We start from the raw sequence: 9663 nt of genomic DNA, 5'->3' as shown, positions 1-9663 counted from the left end.
GTTACAGCACCGAACAACGCCCAAGTCCCCCGCGACTCTTGCTTGAGCACAGCGTGGCAGCGGCGGCTTGGTCTCAAATACCGCTCCCAAGTCCCCTGTTTGTTTATAGGGCCGTAGTATGCCTGGCCAAGGTGGAATTTAGTACGTGCTCCCCACTATGCCCTACAAGGTTCTTCCTACTGAATTGAATCTGGGAATCCACCCTGGGAAGCAACATCCATCTTCTGATCTTTGTCTTGCCTCCAGTGCAATTTCAATTTGTCGAGTACTGCTCTCGATAAATTACTAGAATGGTGAATGAAATACTTGGAGGTAGGCTACCAATTTGGTAAGAATATAGATGTCATGATCTGCCTACAACTATTTTACTGCACTTAGATTTGATAAGCTATTTTTAGGCCATACTGCAGCCTAAACGTGCTCCTGCTTGCTGTTGCTAAACAGTTTGGGGCTGCTTGAGTGGATGCTCACTAAATCGTAAAAGAAGAGAAAGTGAATAACTGAATATGATGGCAGGTGTTGAACTCAGGTTTACACATTGGCGCTCATGATTTGTCAAACAAACATTATAGCCCTCATGGATGCTATTGTTTGCAAAGTTAGAATGGAACGATGCAAAGAGATTCATGATTTAGAAGAACTTACAAGGGAGGATCTGAACTGCTTTCATTGGAATTTGACGAAATTCCCAACCACATAGGTCACACAAAATTTAAGCCTCCATGGTATTAAAAAATGCCATATTTGCCAGTCCTCTGTTTAGAGGTCCTTTAGTCTCATATTTCTTATGTAATTACGGTATGACAAAAATTATCATTTCAGGTTTTATCAAACGTGTTTCTCCTTTTAACGTTAGCTTGGTCAATGTGCATGCTATTCGATTATCCGAAGCAAAACTAATCCTTTGCACCCCAGCGATGGATAAAGCCAGGTCTGTTTTCCTGGGGACAACCAATCCTTGAGAAGGCCCAAAGATTTGGGGGGTAAGTTAATTTGTTAAGCATCTGAGCAAACAAAGTTCTTATTTTCTAATGCCAATTTACAGGACGTGGTTATAATTTCAGTTTTTTAGCTTCAGCCTGAAGTCATACATACATGTATAAGCCTTCAAGCATGGCAAAAATTTGATGTGTCAGTGAAATTTCGGTTCAGTTTGCCATAACAATTAATTCTACAAGTTCTCTAAAATAAAGTTGCACTACATAGTTTGATTCTGTTATCAATTCGATTTTAGTTCATTCTTCCTGAGGTTGACGTGCGAGTTTCTGCCATATTTTCATAGCAGGGAGAAGCCTTGAGAGTACATGACTTATTTGTGAATCTGGATGTTACGACTGATCATATCCAGTATAGTTGTTGAACAAATATTCTAAGCATCCCACCATCAAAGCATCCTAGCTGCATTTTCCGTTCATCATTATGAATAAAGCACTATAGCTGGGCTAACTGAGGTGAGTCGAATTTCGTTAACATTAACAATTACCCAAGAAGCAACAGCTTAGCCCTTCTCAGCTAACTTTACCTTTGGTTCTCCATCAGTTAGATGACATGATTACAAATTTTACAACACTAATTACAATCTGTTCAATTAGTTTATATGTGCCAATGCTCCATTCTGTTTTTCATATCACAAATGTCTAAGTGATATATCTGCCTATATGTGATACATATGTACTTTTAGAAGTCGCACACAACGTGTGATCGTTTCCACCGTCCAAATGAATTGTTATATTCAATACATTTGAGGCTGTCTCGAAGCCTCCACCAAGAGTAAAAAGGTAAAAAGTCCCACATTACTTCAGAGGTTCATAGACCTTCAGTCAACATGCATATTTGTCTACTGTTATTTAGCTCCGAGGTAGATTTCCATTTCTTGGAGGCTCGAATGAATAAGACACTCCAATTATTATCTTATTTTATACTGTGGTGTAGTATATAACTCTAGAAGATGACAACAGTAATTTTTTTTGTTTATGTTGTTGAAGACCAGCTTGATTTTTTTACAGGCGCACTGTGACCTGCTACTTCATTACTTAATTAACAAGTTTCAGATAGGTGAATTTCTTTTTTACCATCCTACAACATTTCTGCGAGAGTAAGAAGGACAATTGGTGTTTTTATGTACGTACCAAGCTTGATGAACGCTCACCATGAAGCCTTCCGCAGTTCACAAGCTCACCAAGATAGTTGTGCAGAATTTTCAGAATACGCTTCTCTTGCTATTTTTGTTTGGTGGCTGAGGGAATTGCAGATGCAAGCCTGCAACACTCGGTGTCTGGAAAACCTATCTTGGTCGTTACACATCAGTTCCTGGGTTCCAGGGGACACGGGCCTTTTGTCATACTTCCATGTGTCAGAAGGGCCGGATCTTGGCATTCCTGCCCTTACTCCAGAAACAGGAACTGCGGTTAAAATGTTTTCTGTTGAGCATACTTGTTCATCGTGCTGTTTCTGAACTGCTTCCGTGTCTTGGTTTCTGAAAGAAAGGCAACCCTCTGCTTGATCTAGTTTTCTTTAGAAACAGTAATATGAAACAGTAAAGAGATTCAGAGAAAATATGTCGTGATAAGATGTAAATTCATATACGCATTTATCACCATTAGACCCGTGAATGAAATATATACCAGTAGCAATATAAGTTCTAAATGTGCGGGTTCTTATCCAAAACAGAAGCAAGCATCGAAAGCTTCTCCTTCGTAACTTGCAAGCACTTACTGGTGAGTTAGCATCCTGTGGAGGAATATTCCCAATTTTGGGCATAAAGGCCACAGGATTCCTTTCCTTTACAGCATCCGTAGCATCCTGTCTTGCAGCATCATGACGAACATTATTAGAACAGTTTTTGCGGTTGCAATCATTGCAATATCTACCTGGCGCAGAGCACTCACAATACCTAGAAATGCAGTCACAAAAGACCAATCAGTAGAATTCTATGATCTAAAAAAAAAATCCAAATCGTCGCCTAGCTATTAGAAAAGGTAAGGGCCATCAACTGACTTGAGAGAATGAAAGGGGTTCACTAGTAATGCATGTGTTGGGAAAGAAAGCAACATCTCATTAGTGTTGTCGATATTAGAACATTTGTATAGACTTGGTCATCTGAATTCTATGATCTAAAAAAAATCCAAATCGTTGCCTAGCTATTAGAAAAGGTAAGGGCCATCAACTGACTTGAGAGAATGAAAGGGGTTCACTAGTAATGCATATGTTGGGAAAGAAAGCAACATCTCATTAGTGTTGTCGATATTAGAACATTTGTATAGACTTGGTCAAATATAAAGTTTGGCTTAGGACAAAACTAAAACTTCAATCAATTTGGAATGTAGGGAGTACTTATTTGGTTATAACTTTGGCACTATTTTAGATTATGTTTTTGAAATTCAGTTAAAAATTATCTTGACAATGTAAGACGCAAAGGAATGACCACAACAATCTACAATTTTTTGTTCTCTTTACTTCCATATTTGCCATTCTAAGTACTCTAGAGACGGAGCCTGGCAAGGAAACTGTTTAACCACAAAACGCAGAACCCAACTCTGTCATCAAATTATGAAAGAAAATACTAGTAAGAAATAACGTATGTATCAGCTTTCAAATGGAGGTTTATTATACAATATTTTGCTTGTTTGTATTGTGCCCCTTTAGCGACTGGTCAGTGGTACATGGCAAATCCATACAAGCATACGCACACGTTATGCACGTAGAACCACAATGAGATATTTCATAGCAAACACTATGTATACAATAAATGAGCACTGATCTTAAAGGCTAGTAACATGACTTGAGGGATAAAATATTAACCTAAAAGATAAATTCAATAGCAACAAAATCCCTTGAACAAACTGTAAGGTAACCTACATCTTCAGACATTTCAAGTTCTTGCACTTGAAGTCTTTCCTCCTTGGTGTCCTTTCTGCGGATTCACATGATGTTTCACTCAACGGATATCGACTATTCCATCTCCCGGGGATAGGAATATTCTCAAAAATCGACAAAAATACTTTCCAGTCAACTCTATTGTGCTCTCGGAGGATAAAGAGGGAAAACATGAACACTCAATTAACTTTGAAACACAGGATACCAACTGTACTGCTCAAGACAGAAGAAGAAACAAGTCCAATGGCCTAGTAGGTAGTTAACATTTTTAATTCTAGTTGTGATCCAAATTCTTATAAAGGTTAACTTCTGACGGAGCGGAGTGGAGGTCTGTCTCGCTGGGAGGCTTGGGTCATAGTGGAGGCCTTGGTATTTTTTGAAACATTAAAATCTGTCGGCGTTCTGGGAACGGAGGTTTCCAGATTTGTCTGCTTGCGGCCCGCGGTGTGGCGGAGTCAGCAGGCCGTACGACGCATCTTCACCAACAAAGCATCCAAGACCCTCGCGAGGGGCTAAGCCTCGCGAGGCGGGCGACGCAAGACCTCCCGAGCGGTCTAGTCAGGCAGGCTTACGGGGGGCGGAGATATCAAGGCGAGGCGAACCTCACGAGGCTCTCGTGACGTGTGCCATGACGATCGACATCAGACGGGCGCCAGCGCGTGCAGCGTCCTTGTTCCTCTTTGGTGCAAAGGAGCAAGCGCAGCCGCGGAGTACCGAGGCATCATGCAAAGGTTGTCATTTCGGTGCAACAAGACCAAGACCATGGACTGCAAGGCGGAGGCCATCGTGGAGCCCAAGACGGCGTCATCACCAGAGCTTTGTGCAGGCGAAGACTACTTTTGTCAGGATAGCTGGTACTAGCTGCCCCCCTTTAAATTAGTCCGCCATTGTTGGCTCCCTCCTGCTCGATATTTGAGAAAAGGACCAGGGCCTCTATAAATAGGACTAGCCACCACCATAGAAGGGAGGGGAGATCTCATCTTAGCTTAAGAGACACACCACAAGTTCATACGCACAAGAACACCTCAACCTCAGGAGGCTGTTCTTCCCTTGTATTGTTCATCATCAGCCCAAGAGGCAATCCACCACCACCACACTGGAGTAGGATATTACACCACAACGGTGGCCCGAACCAGTATAAACCCCGTGTCTTTCTGTGTTGTGAGTTCGTCGAGTTCGTCCGCAAGATCTAGAGAGCTAGAGCGTTGATCGGCAGGAGGGAAAGACTTCACGCGCACCCCAGTGTTCGAACCTTAAGGGTTTACCGGAACCCCACATCCGATATTTGGCGCCCCAGGTAGGGGTGCACCGTAGCTTCCTTTCCGTCGCTCCGTCGTCTCTATGGTGGACGATCGCCGTGCTCAAGCTGAGCGTCGGGCTGCCCTCGCCGCCCCCGTCGCTTAGACGGCTACCGTCGGCGGGCCACCTCGTCGTTCTCCGTCCCCCGCCGCCAACGTTGCCACCGGCCCGGTGGAGAACGAGCAGCAGGCGTCCTTGCAGCATCCTTCGGTGCGGCAGGATGGCCGCACCGCAACCCCATCACTCACCCCTGCCGGTTCTTCGTCTCACGCGCACCGTGCTCCCATGGAGGCACGGGCCGCGCTCATCGCGGCGAATGAGCTCCTGCGTTATCGCTCCGTCGACGACCTCTATGAGGAGTGGCTCGACCGCGTCGCCGAGCTCGTCCGTGCCGCAGAGGGCTCTCCGGCGCCGTCCCACTATCTGCCTCCCCCTCAACCAGTCGCGGGTGACGGGGCTCATGGCGTGCCTCCACCGCCTCGACCCCAAGATGGTGCCTTGGCACCAAGGTGCGCGCCTCCGCGGCGTGATCCACCGCGTCCGGCGCTCGTGCGTGAAGAAACGAGCTGCCAAGAAATCCCGCGGCCGCGCTCCCCGCACCGGCGCTCCCCGCACCACCTCATCAAGACTGCTTGCCGCCTGCAGTGGCGCAGCGCAGACCTCGCCAAGGCCAAGCTCCGCCTCCGAAGCGGGCCTCGGCGACCACGGCGGGCTGCCGTGCCTTCACCCCCGAACTGCGTAGCGTCGCCTGGCCAGGCAAGTTCAAGCCAGATCTACCTCCTCGATACGACAGCACCGCCGACCCCGCGGAGTTCCTGCAGCTCTATGAGTTGAGCATCGAAGCGGCTAACGATGATGAAAAAGGTCATGGCGAACTGGTTTCCCATGGCTCTCAAGGATGGGGCCCGCTCCTGGCTCCTGAACCCGCAGCACGGCTCGATCTCCTCCTGGGACGAGATGCGCGACCACTTCGTCGCCAACTTCCAGGGCACTCGTGACCGTCCACCGGCCGCGGGCGATCTACGCCGCATCAAGCAACAGTCAGGAGAGACCCTCCAGAAGTACATCTAGCGCTTCAACAACACCCGCCTCAAGATCCCCAAGGTCACGGACGAGGCCATCATCTTCACGTTTTCTGACGGCGTCCGCGACATCAAGATGAAGGAAGAGCTGGCTATCCATGAGGAGCTTTGCACATCTCAGGAGCTGTTCAACCTGGCGACCAAGTGCGCAAGAGCTGAGGAGGGGCGCCTCTCTCTCCTTGAGCTGCCAGCTGCAGGAGTGGAGGAGAAGAAGGCCAAGGCCAAGGACGTGAAACGCAAAGCGGCTGTGGTGCTCGTAGCGGAGCCCGACACCAAGTGAGGCAGAGATCAGTCCAAGAACGGCCGTCCATTCTGCACCTTCCACAACCTGAATACCCATAACACCAGCGACTGTCAAGAGTTCAGAGCCATACGGGAAGGATGCTTCGGTCGACGCGCCGAGCGCAACGACCGGGGCTACGGCCGCAGAGGAGGACGCGGAGGCGGACGCTGGGACGACCGTGGCCCGCGCTAGGACTGGCGCGACCGGCTTCGTGAGGACTGCTGGCAGGACCAACCTCACGAGGGCGCCTGGAGGGACCCGCCTCGTGAGGATCGCCCTTAGGGCAACGCCGGTCTTCCCCCGTTGCCGCCGCCAAGAAGGAACGACGACCACCACCAGGACAAGGGGGCTGGGGGCTTTCAGGAGCCGCGTGCAATCGCTTGCATCTTGGGCGGTGCTCAGGCCCCAGCCTCTCAGCGCATCTTCAAACAGTTCGCTCGCGAGGTGAACGCGGCGCTCCCCAAGCTTGAGACCACGCGCCCGCTCAGGTGGTCCAAATGCGCCATCACCTTCAACTCGGCCGATCAGCTCAAGTGCGCAGCCACCACTGGCACACTCCCTATGCTGTGCTCCCCAGTCATCAGCAATGTGCAAGTCACCAAGACTCTCATCGACGGCGGCGCATGGCTCAATGTCATATTCGTCGACACGTTCGACAACCTCCAAGTGCCCTATGAGCAGCTCCAACCAACCAAGCCTTTCTCAGGAGTGACTAACGGTTTCACCACACCGATAGGGAAAGTCCGCCTGCCTGTCACCTTCGGGGAGCGCAAAAACTACCGCACCGAGCTCATCGACTTCGACGTCGCGCACATCCGCCTGCCGTACAATGCCATCCTCGGGTATCCAGCCCTGGCCAAGTTCATGGCAGTCACTCACTATGGCTACAACGTCCTCAAGATGCCAGGAAGCGGGGGAATTATCACGGTCCCATGTGAAGAAAGGGATGCGGTGTGCTCCCTTGAACGCGCCTTCCAAGCCGCAGCAATCGACAACCCTGACAGCAGAAGTGAAGGCCCTCCGGAGACCATCCCCAAGAAGAAGCTGCCGCGCCGCGCAGGACCCCAAGAAGATGGCGTCGCATCAGGAGCCTCGTCAGGATCGGCGCCCGCTCCAGGGGCGCCTCCCTCCACCGCATAGGAAAGCGCGCCCGGCGCCCTCCTCGGGCAGGGCTCGGGGGGCTCTCTTCTGGAGAGCCTCAGACCTTGCCAACCTCACGAGGGAGGCGCTTGGGCACCACTTGGAAGCGTGCTTCATGGCACACTTTCCTCAGGAGAGCACAGGGATAGGAGTGCCCACCACCCAGGAGTTCATCACCAAGACCACCCAAGAGCTACAAGACGCGAGAGCCATGCATGGCGACAGCCGCTCACCGAGCACGGCTCACCATCCAGGCGAGGGTGCTGAACTACGCGTCTGCATCAACATCCAAGGGCTCAACAGGGCCGCATCTCAGGAACGCTTCTGGCCATCACGTGCGGGCCGCTGTGAGGGTCCACCACACAGCTACGTTCGCATGCTCTTCGGCTTGCCGAGCGTGGCGTTGGCCTATCGGCGGAACGTGCGGCAAGTCCTGGCGGCTCAGGAGGACAGGTTCCATGCCGTTCTGGAGGAGATGGCGACGGTCTTCAGGGAACCTCCTGAGCTCCCAGAGCCTCCCGAGGCTCAGGGTCCCGGTGGCTCATGAGGAGTCATTCCTTCAACGCGTGGCTTCAGCTGCACCAACTCTACTTCGTCTACAGAACCAGGTGACATCTTCCAAGTTCATTTAAGCTGGGAGCGCCCCTCGGGCTGCACTATTCCCAGGCCACATGGGTCTGTCCCTATGGCATGTATCCTTCTGCTTATGTCTCTAGCTTACCTTGTTGGGGGCGCCCCTCGGGCTGCATCATCCCCACACCGCTCGGGCCAGACCTAGTGGCATGCATCTTCCTGCATTTATCCCAGTCGATCTGCTCTTCATGGTTAACCTGCCAACTGCTATCACCTGCTCGATCATCGCCTCCCTCGGGGCCTCTACATAGGCACGGCGCTGGTGCATGGGTCCGTCCCTGCCACGACCGACAAATCTGAGTGATCGAGCTCTGGCTCGTAGCACGCGCCGTGCACGTCACCTCACCAGGCCCTCAGTGCCTTCACTTCATCCGGACCAACCAGCGGCGGCAGGCGGCAGTAACGGCAAACCATGTTTCTTCTTGTGCCTGTCCACAGGGACCCTGCCGGAAGGACAACAGGCGGCACCGTGAGTCTCCTTTCTCTCGTGCGATTCGCTTGCCGTTAAAAGGGGGGCTCCTGAGCATCGCGACTCAGGAGCTCTTACTGGCTCTCCAGCCCTCACCCATGTCCTTGACCACGGCATCGCGACCTGGCATACCAGTGGCAGCTGAGCTCGCTCGAGGGCCGGGACCTGAGGACATAGAGCACTAAGAAGAGCTCGGGAGAAGGAAAACTCGTACGAACTGGCCTAGCTACATCGAGTAAGTTGGCGCGCAGCCCTAGGGCAACATCAGGAATCACCGCGAAGTCAGCAAGATAAGTCCCGCCCTCGGATCGGCTAAATATTTGGGTCTAATAGTCGCTCACACCATGCCGCAACCCCGTTGCGTCCAAGTCATCTTCCTTTCTTTCCTTACCATGGCCGCTTGGGCGCTAAGGGGGACCTCTTGAGCATCATGCCTCAGGGGCTCTTGCTGGACCTCGGGTCGCGCACCTCCTGGCCTTGACCACGGCATCGCGACCTGGAATACCAGCGACGGCTGTAGCCGCCTTGGGACTGGGACCCGTCAGCATAGAGCAACAAGCTATCACGAGGAAAGAAAGGGGAGACCGAGCCTTGACGGACACGCGTTCATCAAATCTTCATAACAAGGAAAATAAGTACAAAGGCATTGCAGATCCTTACATGCCCCTAAGGGGTGATTCGTGATTCTTCGCAGGAAACAAAAGCTGATGCTAAGGGGAATCCTATCTACATCCTCCCGTGGCGGACGCCATCATCAACAGTGGGCCACGGGAGGCCGGCGCCAACCCCATCCAGATCAGCAGCGGCGGCGGCCGGACGCCGCAGCCCTGCTCCGAGCGCGGCGAGAACTCGGGGGCACGTAGCTGTCGTCGCTCGTCTCC

The 9663-nt window shown here is 51.2% G+C and overlaps 1 long non-coding RNA gene across 1 annotated transcript in view; it reads left to right on the top strand.

Moving 5' to 3' along the window:
* Positions 1-2626, top strand: part of LOC119303539 — a 25783-nt gene extending 23157 nt beyond the window's left edge. The window contains exons 6-8 of the long non-coding RNA XR_005147941.1: positions 823-983; positions 1283-1451; positions 2007-2626. This is a non-coding gene — a long non-coding RNA (uncharacterized LOC119303539). The remainder of the gene's footprint in view (positions 1-822; positions 984-1282; positions 1452-2006) is intronic.
* The last annotated feature ends 7037 nt before the right edge of the window (positions 2627-9663 follow it).

Source organism: Triticum dicoccoides, chromosome 5A (assembly GCF_002162155.2).
Source record: "Triticum dicoccoides isolate Atlit2015 ecotype Zavitan chromosome 5A, WEW_v2.0, whole genome shotgun sequence".
Taxonomy (NCBI): Eukaryota; Viridiplantae; Streptophyta; class Magnoliopsida; order Poales; family Poaceae; genus Triticum; species Triticum dicoccoides.
Note: the sequence above shows the minus strand (reverse complement) of the source record. Positions and strands in the feature narration are given on the sequence as shown.